Source organism: Mustela lutreola, chromosome 5 (assembly GCF_030435805.1).
Source record: "Mustela lutreola isolate mMusLut2 chromosome 5, mMusLut2.pri, whole genome shotgun sequence".
Classification (NCBI taxonomy): Eukaryota; Metazoa; Chordata; class Mammalia; order Carnivora; family Mustelidae; genus Mustela; species Mustela lutreola.
In genome coordinates, this window is record NC_081294.1 from 80,159,078 (window position 1) to 80,176,103 (window position 17,026).

The following is a 17,026-nucleotide window of genomic DNA, read 5'->3' on the forward strand; positions in this document are numbered from 1 at the left end:
TGCTTCAGGCAAAGCATGTAAGCAGAGAGCTTGTATTCTGAGGCCTCTCTTTGTCCTCCAAGGGATGCTGAACAGGGGGCTGCCCAGTCAACCCGTCCAAGGTGCTCAGCTTGCTATCACAGACAGGAGAGAACTGTCCCTATTTGACCCTTTCCAGTGGGACGGTGACAAACACCTAGAATGTTGCGGGTAGACCACAGCTACAATTTTTTGGAGGTCCTGGAACTTATCCCTAGAGGCAGTGCAGCCAACCCCAAGTCTGGGAGCTCAGAAAACCTGATGTCTGGCTTCAGGGTGGACCCATTGCCAAACCACACCATCGGCATCTCCATCCCAGCATTCCCTTTGTTGAAAGGAGTTTTCCCTATATAGGATCACTTCCTTCTCTGGCCTTCTGTGGTTCTCGTTTGAAGAACCTAAATTGTCAGCACGGCTGCTATTGTCCAGACCCAGACCCCTCCTGGGCCTTGAACTCTGGCTGTCTCCTCTTTCTTATTCCTTGCATTCCAGCCACACTGGCCTTTCCTCCACTCCTTGGCAATGCCACACTTCCTCATCCCAGGTGACCTTGGCAGTACTCTTCCCTCCATCTGAAACACTCATCCCTCACCCAGGGGTCCCTTGCCAGTCCCTTACTTCTCAAACCAGGCATCATGAACTCACCAAAGCTTTTCCAGACCCCCTGACTGGGTCAAGTAGTGCATTTGTTTTCCTGAGACACTCAGAAGTACTGCGTGCTTGAGGTCTGTATCCCTATCTGACCTCCAGCTTTCCTGAAGGTAGGGACCATCCATTCCAGGCTCCGTTCTACCCCAGTGTTCAACATGCTTCCCGGCACACAGGTGGCGTCCCACAGCGGGGCAGAATGGACTTGTCCTGGGCATGAATGACCCTCAAGTATCCCCCAGCCCAGTCTCCATTTTCTCTCCTTTTCCTCTTCCTGCCTCTTTGTTTCTTTACTTTCCCCTCCCGCTTCCCTCCTCATCCTTGCTATTCATTCCTTCTTCCTTCCTGGGACCTGGACCTGCCTATGACTCCCATGAACAGTGTTGAAGAACAGTCATGAACAACAGAAGAATAGTCGTGAGTTAAAAGAGAATGTTGTCGTAGCTTGCTGTAATGTGGTAGCCTCAAACTAGATCACCCCAATCTCAGGGGCTGCGGGAAGAATGTAGGTTCCCACTGTACTAGTCTGCTAGGGCAAGTACCCTGACCATGGCTCAAGAACATTGCCTCGCAGTTCAGGGGGCTGGAAGTCCAAAACCAAGGTATCGGCAGGGCTGGTTCCTTGGGAGAGCGGCAAGGGAAAGAGCTGTTCCAGGGCTCTCTCCGTCTTATAGATGGCAGCTGGCTCTTTCTGAGTCTGGGAGGGAGGGATCCATTCCAGGCCTCTGTCCCTGACTTGAAGATGCCCTCTTTTGCCTGTGTCTTCATGTCATCGTCCCTCTAGATCTGTCTCTGTGTCCCAGTTTCCCCATTTATAAGAATGTCAGTCACACTGGGTTAGGGCCCACCCTAATGAAGTCATTTGGATTGATTTCCTCTGTAAAGGCAGATCCAGATTAGGTCACGTTCTGATATTCTAGGGGTTAGTATTTCAGCATATGCATTTAAATAGAGGACACAATTCAGAGCATAACACCTGCCTTCCACCTGTCCACTGCCCCGATCCTTTTTGATTTACAAAGGAGAAAAAGGTAAGGAAGCACAGGGACACATCTTCTGAGGAAGTTATGTGGGAGCCTGGGAACAGAAGTGGACAAGAGAGGATTGTGAACCAGAGAAAGACCCCCAAGAATGAAAAGGGAAAGGCTGAACTGACAAGCAGCTAAAACCCCAGTTGTTGCCTGGCCCAGAGGTTTCCTGCTGCTGCTCTGGTTATGGGCTCATCCTGCGTTCACATCCAGATCAGTCGCTTACTAGCAGTGGTGACTTGCCCCTCCTTTATAACAGGTGGGTAGCGAGTGCAGTTAACTGATAGGACGGCTCCGAAGACTGATGGAGGGACGAGCATGAAGGGTTTGCCACTGTGTCAGGCACAGAGTAACTCAGGGTGCAGTGGGTATGGCGTCTTCGACCTTACTGCCAGTGGGGGGCAGGTCCCAGGAAAATGGTCATTTGGGAAGAAGGTGATTACAAGGAAGAGGCTGATGGTCACTGAGGCCAAAGGACTCTTGTGTTCTCATTCACAGTAAGAGCCCTGATCAGACTGCAGCTGTGGCCTGTGGACCAAAGTCAGAATCACGTGGGCCCCACCCAGGAAATGCAGAATCCTGGGACCCCCAGCGGCCTGGCTAAATCAGGACCTCTGTGGGCAGGACCTGGGTACCTGATCTTTTAAACAAGCTCCCCTGTGATTCTTATGCATGTGAAAGTTTGCAAACCACAGATCCTGAAGAGACAGAGATGAGTCTTGTCCAAAGGACCACTTACACCTACATAGCCCTGGTGTAAGGCAAGCATGCCCCTCACCCCTGCCATCCTCGCCAGCATTCCTGGACAAAGTCAGAGAGGTGGTCTGGAGCAACTGTGCAAAAGCCAGGCAGAGTGCCTAAAACACAGTAGGGGCTTAGGAAAACACTAGCAACCAGCACAGAAGCCCTTCAATTTCTGAATGCTCTGAGATGCAAGTAGAACTCCACGCCAGAGCCAGAGTACCTCCATGCTGTCCCAAAGGTGGCCCTGTTGGTCACTCACAGAGTGTCACTTTGGACTTGGGAACAAATGGGCTTGGGACAGCCTTTTCAGACCTGCCATTCAGTAGTAACAACAGCAGATACTCACATAGTACTCACTATAAGCCAGGCACTGTGCTAAGAGCATGATTCATTTGATCCTTTCACCAACAAGGATGGGAGCTTATTACCCCATCTTACAGATGACGAAACTGAGGCCCAAGGCCATGGCATGTCTGAACTTGAACTCCAGGAAGCTCAGCAGCAGAATCTATGCACTTGGCCACTATGTTAGGCTGCCTCTCTTAAGTAGTGATATTTAAGAATCAGACCATTGCTGTTCCCTTCCTCCCTCTTTTCTCCCTCAAGGCCACTGACCTAGATGTTCGCCCTTGTCCTCATACCTTGGACTCTGCCTCCCAGCTGAGTTGGACATCCTGTCAGTCCAGGCCCATCCTCCATTAGCTGCCCACCCAGGTAGGTGTCCTCCCTTCTCTGTGGTTGAGTGGGCTTGATCCAGTGGTACCTTGAGATGGGACACCTTGGGAGTACCCCATGAACATTGGTTGATCAGCAGATCCTTTTTTAAGGAAAAAAAAAAAAAACTCACTTGCCTGTAATTTGTGTCATGTGTGGGTGTTAAGTTTACCTAACAAATGACCGCAGATTATTTTTCTAGTAGCTTAAATGAAGGAGTATTGCATTAGCCAAGCCACACCTATTTGATGAAGTACAAGGGGCATGACTTCCACTGTGCACCATCTCTGCTTCCCAGAAGCTGGCACAGCAGGCCTGGTAGTACCCTGACCCTCCGAGGTTGACTCAGGGTCCAGTGAACACCTATCAGCAGAGTCCACGAGCAGCCCCTCTGTCCTGGGATCAGGCATCCCTGTACTAAGGGCGGGCGAGCGTGTGACATCCATCTACCATCACCACAACAAATACAGTCATCACCACTGATACTCCCCGCCTGTGATGTCACACCACCGAAAGAAGCAGATAGTGCCTCCTTGGGTCCTTTTTGCAACCAGGCGAGCCATCTGTGTATGACCGCACACTAGTTTTGGGAGGCAGCTTACAAGAAGCTCTGTGTTTCCTCCCTTAATTGTTTATGCATTAACTTCGCTCTTGATTAAGCACCTCATTTGCAGATCCATTTACTCATACTAAAAAAGGCAGGGTCAACAGAAGTGAGTCTCCAGTGTTCACCGGTGGCCCTGGCAGCAATTAGATGATCTTGCCTTCAGATATACAATCTCAAAAGGGGACTTTCCTCAGAAGCCCTCAATGACCAACACAAAGAAAACAAAGGAAAAGGGAATTTGTGACTGTGAATCACAGGCTCCACCAAAATCCACACTCATTCACCCAGACAGCCCCATACCCCGCCGGCCGACACTTCCCTGGACACCACTTTGCAAAGCCAGGCTCGTTTCTTTTCAACCCTTTGCCCCCATCAGGCTGGCTCAGCCCCACGCAGTACCTGGTTTGTCCTCTGCCGGATGCTTGCCTTCCCACTGGTGTGCACAGAGCTAAATCATAAACAATCAATCCCTGTGGGGAATGAAAGGGAAAGTGCCCAAGCAGAAAAGAATGCAGAGAAGTGGGGGTGGATTGAAACAGCAGGAGAAAGCACGGAGTGTTTACATTCTGCCAAGTCACAGAGGGAGTGCTTGGACCTGGTACCCAGATAAGGTGGGTTCCTCTGGGATTTCTGAAAAAATGGGTGCTTGATTGAATGCCTGAATTCTGTCCCAGACCTGGAAGTCTGAATTAATCAAGTGCTCCTCTCTAAAAGCCTTGCACACTTTGGGTATGGAATCGTGATGTGGGTGTGGCTAGCCATTCGCGTACGTTCTCTTTGGGTGTCTGTCTGCAGGGCTACAGAGAGGAGGATATGATTTTCAGAGAAGATCAGAAGAAGGTAAGGAATAATCCAGGCGGCTGGAAGGGCCATCAGAATACCAGCCTGTCCTCTCCCATTCAGCTAATCCTATATTGCAGCCTGACTTTCCTACCAAAATGCTGACAAAACCTGAGGTGCCCAGCCAGTGAACAGACTTCCTGAGGCAGCTGAATGTCCGGGCTCCCCAAGGGGGTGAGTGTGCCAGCCAGACTTACTAAAGCCACAGATTTTGGCTTCTGCTGAAACAAAAGGCCACATCCAGCACTTTGGTAAATGAGAACATTCTGTCCCCTCCAGTCCTCACCAGCCCAGCAGCCTGGAGGAAGGAAGGTGCTGGGCAGCATGGGGCACGATTATTTTTACGGTGTCTAAACTCTAGGTGCTATTTTTACCTGCCTGTGCCACCAGCAAGCCCTTCCCCCAGAGCAGTCTGCAGCCTGGCTTCAGTCCAGCCAGAGGGGAGCTTCTGGGTGTTCCGTGCGGGAGAGCTGCTTCCAGTAGGATCAGCTTCAAAGATCCTACTGCCTTCACTTTCCCCGATTTTTCCCCCTTTCTGTGTCATTGTTGTCCTTGCACTTAGATACACACACACACACACACACACACACACACACTCAGCTCTGCATATAAACTGCTCTTTGTTTCCTAGAACAGACGCTCAGAGTCTTACCTGAAAAACTTGCAGGCTGAGACTGCGCCTCTCTCTCCAAGAGGAAGGGGAATCCGCAGGTTGTCGCCCGCTCTCTGTCGCGGTCGCTGTGCCGTCGCGGCTTCCCGGAGCAGCCCGCACGCTGGCTCTCTGGACTGCTGGGCTGCTGCAGCTCTGTGTGGGGAGAGGGGACGGGCCGTGGCATGCACATCAGGGTGCTGGTCCGCCTCCAGACACCATGCCACAGAGCCGGCTACCAGTCCTGCAGGCCTATGTGGGAAGCAGGGGGGCTGGCTGGGGGTGCCGAGAATGGCAGCCTCCGGATCTCTCTCTGGCCTCATTGATCAGCAGAGGGGACCCGCCTTCAGACAACAGCCCACACGGACCCCACCCATAGGGACACACACAAAGCTCTACGTGCCCCCAACACGGACAGCCAGCAGCAGGCCCAGGAATGCAGAGCTATTGGCCGGCAGAGAAGGGGGACAGAGACAGCAGATGGCAGCAGCAACTGTCCTGGGTGTTATTCTAGCGTGGTTTGTCTTGGGGCAAATGGCTGAGCTGAATGGACTACTGGCCTGTCTGAGCAGAATCCTGTTTATTTGGAAGTCTCAGTCGCCAGGGAAACAGCAGGTCGTGGCTCAGAGAGGCTCCTCTGGAATCAGAAGGCTACTGGATGAAAGAGTCCTTTTCTGTTCTGTCATCTGGCATCCCTGCACAGGGTGTAAGTGTCTGTGTGTGGCAGAGTGTGTGTGTGTGTGTCTGTCTGTGCCATTCCTAGAGCCAAGCCTTAAAGAGGGCATGTTGCAAAGCCATTCAAGGCAACGGCCATCAATGCTAGGGCTGGAAGGGGCTGCAGAGTGAGCATTTCTCTTATTCCTTACCCGTGGTCAAGCCCGTCACTGCTGAGCTAGGAAAGTGAAGCCTCAGGTAAGCCCAGCTCCCGGTGTGGGGATTTCATTAAAGGACCTCGGGCATCATCTTTATGCCACTGGCCAGGACAGGATGAGGAAGGGAGGAAGCTGAGTGTACAAAAAGCTCTTTGGCTAGAAGGTAGGGAGTGAAGCTGGAAATTGGATTGAGAGGATACCCATCAGGAGGTATCTTTGAAGAGACTAAATGGAAACATGATTAATGGTTTCCTATAATTGATGAAGAGTCCCTCCTCCTTAGGTAGGTATTTGAGTGTGTGTGTGTGTGTGTGTGTGTGTGTGTGTGTGTGTGTTTGTCTAAGCCTACCCACCTGATGATTCAGACAGACAGGTATAGATTGACCTGTGAGAACTAGAAATAGGCTCTTTGTTCTCCACTTCCCCTTGGAAGGTGGAGGCAGGAGCCTGTTCTCCAGGCGCATCGTGTAGCATCTAACGCGTTCTGTGGTAGCATCCAGGGAGCCATTTTTGTGCCTTCTGAGGGGATGAGTCCAGAGAAGCTCATCCTCTGAGACAGAGACCCTAGAAGCACAAACATCACTTAAATCCAACCATGGATGAGCCGCAGCTCTCCTGAAAGGGGCTTGAAAAGTACAGAAAAAGTTGATTTCCCCAAATCTTACTCACTGGAACCTCCGTGAACTGCCATGTCTACATACTCATAGGCACTCATAGTTTGCTTTACAAAATAATAATCTTCCTGAGGATCTGCTTATTGCCGAAGGGCCTTCTGAAGCCCAGAGAGATAACAATATTGCAGACAGTCATCTTCTCAATATTGAAGAAGTAGTATGCTGCACCCAGTGTGCATGTTAACTTTCCAGCACGTGGGATGATGGATTTTAAGATTAAAGAACACTCAGTTAGGAAATTAAGCCCATTAAATAGCAGACCAAAAATTTTGAGGACAGAGAGGCAGCTCAGAGTCTGTACCCCTAACTAAAACCCTTGCTGTGACTAAAAACAAGTGTCCCTAGCTCAGGGTCCTGCCTACACGGCATGGTTGGCCCTTCCTGGGCAGCTCAACTCCTGGGGCTCCCCTGTCCCTCCTTCACACAGGAGATTAATGAGACTCTGCTACCCGCATCTTCCCAGCAAGCCCACAGCCATATCGTGAGATCCAGTATGCCCAAGTGCGTGAAAGCACCTAGAAAACCGGTAATGCATGTGTAAGTCACTATTTTAGTTTTGTTTTTCCATTACATCTAGTTGTGAAATGCTGTTCAAAACAAAACAAAACAAAACAAAACAAAAACCTACATAGCTTTTAGGCAATATAATCCCTAGCTACTGATACAAACTAATTTCTTTACTGCATATCTGGTACTCGGCAAGGATACTGTCCAACTGTGGGGAAATAATGAATCCTCCGTTCCTTAAAGTATTTACTATAATAGAATGTCCCTCAATATCAAATTTTCAAGAATGTCACCTTAATATCCCCCAAATTCCACATTCACTTCAACTTGCACATCAAGCATCTTGATTCATCTTTTAAAATAATATACATTCGGATGTTTTGACTCAGGAGACATGATGAAGTTAATGCTTTCTGACCTGTTATTTAGCATGGGAAGGGACTCGGGGGTTGCCTCGCCGGGAAGTCTGGCCTCAGCATAGCCCTCGAGCTCTGGGCCAGGAAATAGTCCACGCAAATAATAGCTGGTAGGGCTGCTTATTAAGCATCCACAAGACACTGGCTCCTCTACAGACCATGTAATAGAACCCATCTCTTCCCCCAAAGCTCCCAGACCACTTTTAAAGCCATTTCTACAATGGCTACAACCTGTGTGCGGGCCTCCTAGCAGTGCCGAGGGTGGGTCTGGGAAAAGAAGGACACAGCAGGTTTGCAGGACCAACAGAAACCCTGGGAGAAACCTGGTAGGTTTTTATCCACAGAGGTGTGGCCATGGCCAGAGTCATCCACACCTAAAATGTTTTGGCTGGTTGCAGAGGTGAGATTTTTTTTTCCTTCTGTATCCTAAGAGATTGACTCATAGTGGAGCCCTTGAGCGGCTGCCGGTAGAGGAAGTGGCTCTAAACCTCTTCCAAGGGCCATAGCAGGGTGATAAAAGTGGAAGGTGGCACTGCTGTGCATTTACTTATTCTGTGCTCAGTACTCTGTAATCAGACATCCCTGGTCAATTTTGCTAACATGACAGTAGAACCAGAGCATGACAGAACCAGCAGAATTCAAAATGCCCCCCAGTAAATACTGTCCCTTTCCAGGCATAACCTAGAAGCAGTGGTTTCTTGTGCCTTGAATCTTGAGGCTTGCTTTAAAACTTACCCCTTCGTTCATCCTGCTTACAGAAATGATGCAGTTATTTGAAACACACACCAGACACACTGCCTTTTCTTTCTAATTTCATCTGACCTTGTTGGGACACGACAAATCCTAATCAGCTGACAGGAGAAATCAGATGCTGCATTGTACTCTCTCCCCTAGCAAAGTATTTCCTTCTGTTTATGCCAAATCATGCAATTAAATGAAGGGCATGCTGGCCTCATGGTGAACCAAATGCCAGGATGTCGGGGGAGTGATCTGGCAAACAGGGCATAGAGAAATGCAGCAGACATTCACAGGAAATTGTATTAGTTGCCCGAGGAGATCTGAAAGCGACAAACATCACCAGAGCCGCAGGACAGGAACAGGGGCTAGTGGCTTTCAGACGGGCAGTAGCCAATCCCATGGTAACCTGAACAGCTCAGGCCGTGGGTGCCCTGCCTCTCCAGGGACTTCAGGAGCCCGTGCTTGGAAAGGACTCTCTGATACACGTGGGGTGGGCTTCCTCTCTTTGATATTGATCACCCATCACCTATTCTATGTTTTCCTTTATCTCAGTTTTTCAATTTTTATTTTCAAATATTTTATCTTTGGGGTGCCTGGGTGGCTCAGTGGGTTAAAGCCTCTGCCTTCAGCTCAGGTCATAATCCTAGGGTCCTGGGATTGAGCCCCACATTGGGCTTTCTGCTCCACGGGGAGCCTGCTTCCTCCTCTTTCTCTCTGCCTACCTCTCTGCCTACTTATGATCTCTGTCAAATAAATAAATAAAATCTTTAAAAAAAAATAAAATATTTTATCTTTAAGTAAAAGTAATGCTTCACACATGTGACAAAAATGCATGACACATGGAGGGCTGTAAAATGACCCTCATTAATCTCCTCTCCCCAGAGATAACCATCATTAACTTTTTTTTTTTGCCCCCTGGAACCTTTGGGGAAAATTGGTTTCATCCATCTGAATGTGTATGTGCACAAAAACAGTTTACTAGGCACAGTGTCCTGCACTGTTGTTTGTTTTCCCCTTAATAATAGATCTTTGCATTGGTCTAATCCATCCAAGCACCAACCTGGGTTATTGGAATATGCTCCTAGCTGATTTTCCTGCTTCTAGAACTCTAACCCTCTATATTTCATTCCAGAGGGATCCTGCTAAAAAGGTAAATTACATCATGTCCCTGTTTGTTCTAAACTGTGTGTTGCCTTTGACTTGTTCTTTAAATATTTTTTTTCTAAGATTTTATTTATTTATTTGACAGAGAGAAATCACAAGTAGATGGAGAGGCAGGCAGAGAGAGAGAGAGAGGGAAGCAGGCTCCCTGCTGAGCAGAGAGCCGGATGCGGGACTCAATCCCAGGACCCTGAGATCATGACCTGAGCCGAAGGCAGCGGCTCAACCCACTGAACCACCCAGGCGCCCCAACCTTTGACTTGTTCTAAGAACAAAAGCTAAGCTTGCTACCACCACATGCTTCCCTAGGTCCACCCTATGAATTCCTTCCTCCTTGTGTTCCAGTCGTACTATTCATCTAGGCCAAACGTAGTCCTACCTCAGAACCTTTCCGCCTGCTATTCCCTCTACTTAATGTGTGCACATTTATTGTCTGCCCCTCTTTGTACGGCCAGCTCTTGCTTATTATTCTTATCTCATTTCAGATTGCCTCTTCCCTGGCCACTGGCTCTAAATCAACTCCCATCACTGTCCTTCCTATCCCCTTGCTTTCTTTATCTTTGTAGACCTTACTACCATTGAAACATTATCATAGTCAGTTATTTGTTCACTTGTTTGTTTCCTCTCTCCCCTACTACACACACTCCATGTCAACTGCATGAAGAAAGCAGGGGTTTCATCTATCCTTCTACCATTACAAACTACGTGTCTCTAGACCAGTGGTTCTGAAATGTAGATGTGCATCAGAATCACCGGGAGGGTTTGCTCAGATGCAGACTGCTGGGCCCGACAAAGCTTCTAATTCAGCAGGTCTGGGTGGGCCTGGAAATTTGTATGTCTAACAAGTACCCAGGTGATGGTGAAACTGCTGGTGTGGGGAACCACACTTTGAGAACCCCAGTCTAGACCATGCCTGGCACACCGGGGGCATCACATACATATTTAGTACATGAATACACACACACACACACACACACACCAAGGGTCTGCCACCTTCTCTGTCATGGCAGTTGCATTTCCCCTTCATCATTTATTTATATTGAGAGCCATAAGTCTCCTCAAATTCTTTGTGACAAAAGGGCCCCAAGTTTTGTCAGCTAAAATGATTTAGCTCCACCGATTTGTCAGCAGATGAATAAAATGTAAAGTTTTCCAGACCCAGGGAGAGCCAGTGAGAGTCAACTCTTGTTCTCTGCCTCAGTTTGCTGTCAAACCAAAAGGTGGTGCAAAGCTCCCTAGACATGTGATGGAGAACTGTCCGCAGAAGTAATCGCTCAGTCTTCCCCTGTAATTGTTCAATAATTGTCCTCTTGCCTTGGATTTGACCTCATGCACTGGGACGTACATGCACTGTCTACCTGGACTTGGGCTTCAAAATGTAGAGAGTTCATTTGTTTTTCTGTGAGTCACAAAATCCCTGAGAATGTGACAAGATCTATAACTCTCCCCTCCCCCCAAAATGAACACATATACATATACACACATACACACTCACTTTTTTTATATTTAATTCCTGGAAATTACAAGGTACCCAAAGTCCATTGTAACTCCAAATTTAAAACTCCTGATTTAATAACTGGCTATCTATTTGGCAAAACAAACAAAAACAACCTGGATCCTCAGGTGAGTATTTAAATGGAAGAAGACAAACCTTAGAGGAAAACGTTAGTTAAGTTCTGTAAGATTTGTAATCTTAGAACAGAGAACGCTTTTTGAAGCCTGAGTTGAAACCCAGAAGTGAAAAGAGAATAGTGAGATCGATTGCATAAAATTGTAAATAATCTACACGGGAAAGAGGGGGTCAGAACTCCTCCTCCTAGAGTCTCGTGAAGAAATTGAGGGATACCATCTTTTCCACCTACGTTCCTACTCCTCGGATTGTCGGGATGGCCTGTGGCCGAGCTCTGCAGGAGATGACCTGAGCTTATCAGAGCCCGTGGGTGAGCCCACATCCTGCAGTGAAGCCCTGTCACTGGGTTCATTATTTCATTAGCCATGATTTTGGTTTTGAAAAAAGTCTGAGATAGAATTCAAATGCTGTACAGTTCATCCATCTAAAGTAAACAGTCAAATGGTTTCAGTGTATTCACATGCTTGTGCAACCATCACCACTAATTTTAGAACATTTTTGTCATCCCGTAAAAGCAACCCCATGCCTAGTACCAATCACTCCCCATTCCCCCTTCCCGCCAGGCATAGGCAACCACTTGTCTGCTTTCTGTCTCCACAGAATTGCCTGTTCTGGCCATTTCATAGAAATGGAGTCATAGGGTGTGGGCTTTTTTCCCTTCAAAAGTACAATGTCTTTGAGGTTCGTTGGTGTTACAGTGTGTGTGCCTTGAAGTTCATGCCTAGTTCTTGCTGAGTAGTATTTTCATTGTCAGGAGAGGCCACATTGTGAGGATCAGTTCCCCAGCTTGCGGCCGTGTGGCTTGTTTCCCTGTTTGGGCTTTGACAAATAATGCTGCTATCAGCCTTCATGTACAGATCTGTGTAGTTTTTGTGTGAACCTATGGTTTCATTTTTGTTGGGTCTAACTGTGGTTTTTCTCTTAAAGATTCAGCCAGAGAATTTTACTTAGCCTATGTGATTCTTAACTGTTTTCTACAACAAACTTGAGAAGTGAGCAGACTTCGTCGCTGAGACCCCAGAGCTCTGCCAGGCCCAGTCTGGGCCCTTCTTGGCCTCTGTGTTATCTGGGGCCTGACTCAGTCTTCTCGTACCTCAGCTGTGAGAGAGCTCACTCTCCGATCCTCCCACCAGACCTGGTGAGGATTAATGACAAGAGTCATGGCGGCTCTGCTCTTGAGAAGACGCTAACCCATAGGAATAGGTCAGGGTTCATCAAGGAAACCACATACCCTCAAAGCAAGGGCCTCACAGGGCCCACAGGTGACAGCATCAGACAAGAGGCCAGTGGCCAGATGCTCAAGGCACAAACATTACCAAAAATACTCACATTTTCTCAAGATTTTGGTTTTCTTCGAGATCAGAATGTGGTTGCTTTCCAAATCCTGCAAGCTACCCTCTGAAGGTAGAAATGTCAGGGTCATCTACATAACGATGGGCAGCCAGAAGGGCAAGCTTAAATTCTAAAGCCCACTTGCCAGCTAACATTTCCTGGAAGACTACTTTACCTTAGTTTAATAGAAAAGGTCCCTCACTCTCTACAAAGCCCCAGAGATCACTCGTTTTGGGAAATCCATCCGCCCCTGACTTTCTTTTTGGTATTGGTTTAGCTGAGTGTCTCTTCAGCCCTGGGTACAGTCTAATAAGGAACCCCCCCACCCCGCCCATGGAAACACTGGGAGCCCTGTTGGCAGAGGATGGGTCCAAAATATCTAAGCTGACTCATGCCATTTGGCCAGCCACCAGTGTTCCTCAGTCTTTAAAATCAGGCAGCCGGAAGCTCCCCTGATAAGCATGTCAGGGACAAGTTTAGTAGGAAATGAGATGGCAGGCATGCCTGGGTTCCAACTCCCATGTCACCACTTACTAGCTGGATGATATGGGACAAGTGGCTCAGTTCTCTGAGACTCGGTTTCCCCATATGTCAAATGGGGATAATGGCAATACTTGTCTCATAGGGTCATGGGGAGAGTTTCCTGAGATGTTGCCCATGAGGCAGCACACAGCTCAAACTCAATCTGTGTCTGCTATACTTATTATATTACTTTTAAAATAAAAATGTAGGACTTCAAGTAATCGATCCAGCCTCTCAGGTATTCAGGGAGGCTAGATTTCTATTGGTCACTTAATTGGGCACCGGCTAGGTGTCAGATTACCACAGAGAGAGCTAGAGATGAAATCTGATTCCCCCGAGGAATGTAAAAGTCAAGCCAGGAGAGAAAGTAAGATACAGTAAATTGTACTAGTGACTGTCATTGCTGTCCAGATTCAGGGTAGGATATGGCAGAAACGCTGGACGGGCCCAGGAAGGCACCAGAAACACGCCTGTGGCTGGCCCTTGAAAGGGAAGATGGGTTCACATCAGCAGAGCAGAGGGAGACACAAGTGAGCAGGGGTGTGTGAGGGGAAAGGGGAAACCCATGTGCACACAGGTGGGTTGTGGACCTAAGTTGGTCTCGGTGTGGTGAATTGTCCAGGGACTGAGCCAGAAACAAGACTTCTAGTTGCTTTCCCGTGGTGTGGGGGACTCTAGGAATGAAATGCCATGGGGTCTTTTAGTCACTTCTAATAATTATCCTTATTATGAGATTTGCTGTCACTAATTTTTGTGGACTATAAGAGAGGAGGAGGAGTTATCCTGAGGGAGCTTGACCTCTTAATCCAGACCATCACAAAAAGAGCAACCTAGAGTGGCCAGCATTGACTGTGGCTATTCTGTGTCCAGCCCCCTCTCCTAGGACTAGCACCCTGGTTATCTCTGGGGACCCAGCCCTTCATTGGTTTCAGTCCATGTGGTTTTGGGCGGGGATAACTACACCCCCTGGCGGGGATGGGCACGGTACACACACTGGTTCAGACTCTAGACTCTCGGGAATGGGCAGTGCCTGTTGTTCCAAGATGGCTGTGCCAGAAGGGTGTCAGCCTGGAGCTGCTGGTGGCCATGTCACCACTGCCATCAGTGAGTCTTCCTGGGATGGAATGACCCAGGGCTGCAGAGCCACAAAGTGGAGAGAGACGGAGGCAGGATGCCATCATCTGGGCACCTGGATCCCGCCACACCAAAGCCTTTTTACTTACAAGAGGAAGCGAATGTCCTTGTTTTGGCTCAAGTCTCTTCAAACTGGCTTCCAGTCTACTGTCACTAAAAGCATCCTGATTCATTGGAGTGGTTATCTTGCTCCCACCTACATTAGCATAGATATCTGTGGTCTATAGTCAAGGAGAGGGTTCTGTAACAGGGTTAGTGTTAGGCGTGTACAAGTGATAGTGACATCTGTACACATCCCCCAGCGGGCAGAGGTACCTGTCATGTGCTTGAGAAGGGAAACCAAGACTCTCCGAAATTTGTCTTCTTCGTCCTATGACTCTGCCTACAGAGCAATTCTCCCCAAACCCTCCATTTTATTCCTCTTGTTCTCAATCAAAGAAATGAGTTCTTAGATCTGTTAAGTCTGTTTCGCAGGGTTTAAGACGTCAGGACAAGATGTGAAGGGGTGAGGAGGGAGGAAGCTCTGCACATCCCCTATGTGTTTTTTCCCTTTTGCCCAATAATAAGGAATGAGCTGATGTCCTTTATTTCCTGTTTCATGCAGGGCTTTTTTAAAACTAAGCATTAACTCTACTATAATTGGATTTGTCTAATGATTTCTTGGAAAAAATCTTCTTGGATCTCAGCAGAGATAATTCACTTGGTGGGAATCATTTCCTGCTTCCCCCGCTAAGAACTAGACCTAGCCAGTTCTTTCTGGAAGCAAATTGGCCTTAAAGGAGAGAAGAAAGTACAGGTATTTGAAGCTAGCATCCATCATGGAGACTGCAGCCTGCAGGGGTCCCAGGTCAGGGAGAAGGGGCAAAAGCAGGGCAGGGGAGAGCATTTGTGCTGGAAGGAGCAGGAAGCCAAGCAGAACGTCTTGTAGTAAGGAGCCCCTCGGAGAAGGGGATGCACTCACCTCTTTGCTTGGGCTCTGAAGCACTTTCTTTCCCGGGTGACGCAGCTGCAGCAGCCTACAGTGTCCGCATGGAGTTAGAAGGAGCGCTGCAGGCAGGCGGCTGCGGGAGGAAGGGAGTTCCCATTCTCCATCACAAGGGAGTGTCCTTCACCAAAAGGAGGCCATGCCCTCATTCCGCTGAAGTTGAGGCTGTTGGTTCGGCTTGCTCCTCGTCTCTTTCCTGTTCCCTCTCTGGTGTGAATGGAGTGCCAGGGAGTCCTAAGAGAAGGGCTGAGTGCAAAGCACACACCACACCCACGCTGATACAGGTTGTTTTCCCAGCCTGGGAGAGCTCAAAGAGAGAGGCAGCCTGGGGTGCTGGGAGGTCACGCTCTCCAGGCCCCCACCAGTGCGGCTGATGCTGGTGTACCCGCAGAAAGCCCAAGGACGAGCACTTGCGTATTTATTTCTCCCCTCTCATGTGATCTTATTTTTGGACTGAACACAAAAGCTATTTGGGGGCTGGACAGCTGCCAGGTGAAAGGACCGATATCTTACCCAACATGTCTCCATGCCTCCCTCTGAACTACTCCCCGTCACCTTTCCCTGTTATAAGGCAGAACTCTGGGGGTCTTGCTTCGGTCCTGACTTTTCGTACATCCCAGCAATTAGTCCCACTTACTAACTTTAGGTCAATTAGTTTACCCCTACCCTTTGAGGATGCAAATAATGAGCAATGCCAGTACTTTTCTGTCTCGGGCTGGTGGACCTGTCATATAGTCAGCGAAGAAATGGCCGGCACATACACGCTATGTTAGACATAGAGACCTTCTGATCGGTCCCAGGGTGGAAACTTCAGGTCTGGGAGGCACTCAGGGGCAAGGTGCAGGAACAGAGCAGGCCTGTAACATTGAAGCCCTGATTTCCTGCTCCCCCAATCCAGCTGTTTCTGCTTCTAACCCTGAGGCTTATGAATCCTGAAGCCTTTTAGTAGCTTGGTTTTTCACCTCTGATTTTTCCTCTTCGGACATGAATGGAAAGTTTTGGAACACTCATGCCTGACAAATGCTGTATCATCCTCTTCACCATCGTCAGTGTTACTTATTAAGCTCTTGTTACATGCCATTCATATGCTGAGCCCTCCCTGCGCTGGCTCATTTCTCCTCACGGAGAACCTCTGTGGAAGGGATTGTGGTTCCGATGGGACAGCCCAAGAAGCAGAGGCTGGGAGAGTGGGCTTGCCGAGGAGAGAGCCAGGCCCTCCTCTGTCTCATTCCAGAGCAGGAGTTTCTGGCCACTTGGCTTACTGTCTGCTGAGCTATAAATTACTGATATTTCAATATTGTTTTCATTTCCTAAGAGGAAAATTAAAAAATCTTCACAGTTGATTCAGACCCATGACTTCACTCCTCCATTTCTTTCGGAAACACAGTTCTTGAAGCAGAGAGACAAAGAGGTTTTCATCTGTTTACAAGTCCCCGGCCCTGATTCTAGATATAGGATGGAGAGTCTCTAGCCTCTATTCTCCTGGGCCGGTCTTCTATGAATAATTCACAGTGTGAACATGTACACATCAGACATGTGCACATCAGAGAGGACTGGGCTGGGCCGCCCCTGCATCCGGATGGAACTGGCCTTTTCTCTCAGCTCCCCTGAGCAGGGAGGGCCAGAGATGGAGCCCATCAGCTTGTCCAACACTGCCCCCGGCCGGCCACTACGCTGCATTACTCCCAGGATGGTAGTGAAAATTTCACAAGGGGGCACCAAGATTGTTTCTAGAGAATTGGCTTCCAGATCCTCAGTTTCTCTTGGCACGCTTTCCTAAAACTGATTTGCCTGAGAAAGTGTTTGT

General features: G+C 48.5%; 1 protein-coding gene and 1 long non-coding RNA gene across 7 annotated transcripts in view; one reads left to right on the top strand and one right to left on the bottom strand.

Moving 5' to 3' along the window:
• The window catches only part of FGF1 (fibroblast growth factor 1), a 98,955-nt gene extending 83,326 nt beyond the window's left edge, over positions 1-15,629 (bottom strand). The window contains exons 1-2 of one of the 6 annotated variants that reach the window (XM_059174917.1): positions 15,196-15,619; positions 5,252-5,404 (exon numbers count right to left, since the gene is read on the bottom strand). The gene's annotated coding sequence lies outside the window, so the exon portion shown is untranslated. Of the gene's footprint in view, positions 1-3,079; positions 3,204-4,158; positions 4,232-5,251; positions 5,735-15,195 lie in introns of those variants that run through there. The other 5 variants (XM_059174914.1, XM_059174920.1, XM_059174915.1 and 2 more) reach the window with 5 other exon arrangements.
• The window catches only part of LOC131832197 (uncharacterized), a 49,826-nt gene that overhangs the window by 12,850 nt on the left and 19,950 nt on the right, over positions 1-17,026 (top strand). Inside the window, exons 5-6 of the long non-coding RNA XR_009353939.1 lie at positions 3,045-4,370; positions 4,555-4,599. This is a non-coding gene — a long non-coding RNA (uncharacterized LOC131832197). The remainder of the gene's footprint in view (positions 1-3,044; positions 4,371-4,554; positions 4,600-17,026) is intronic.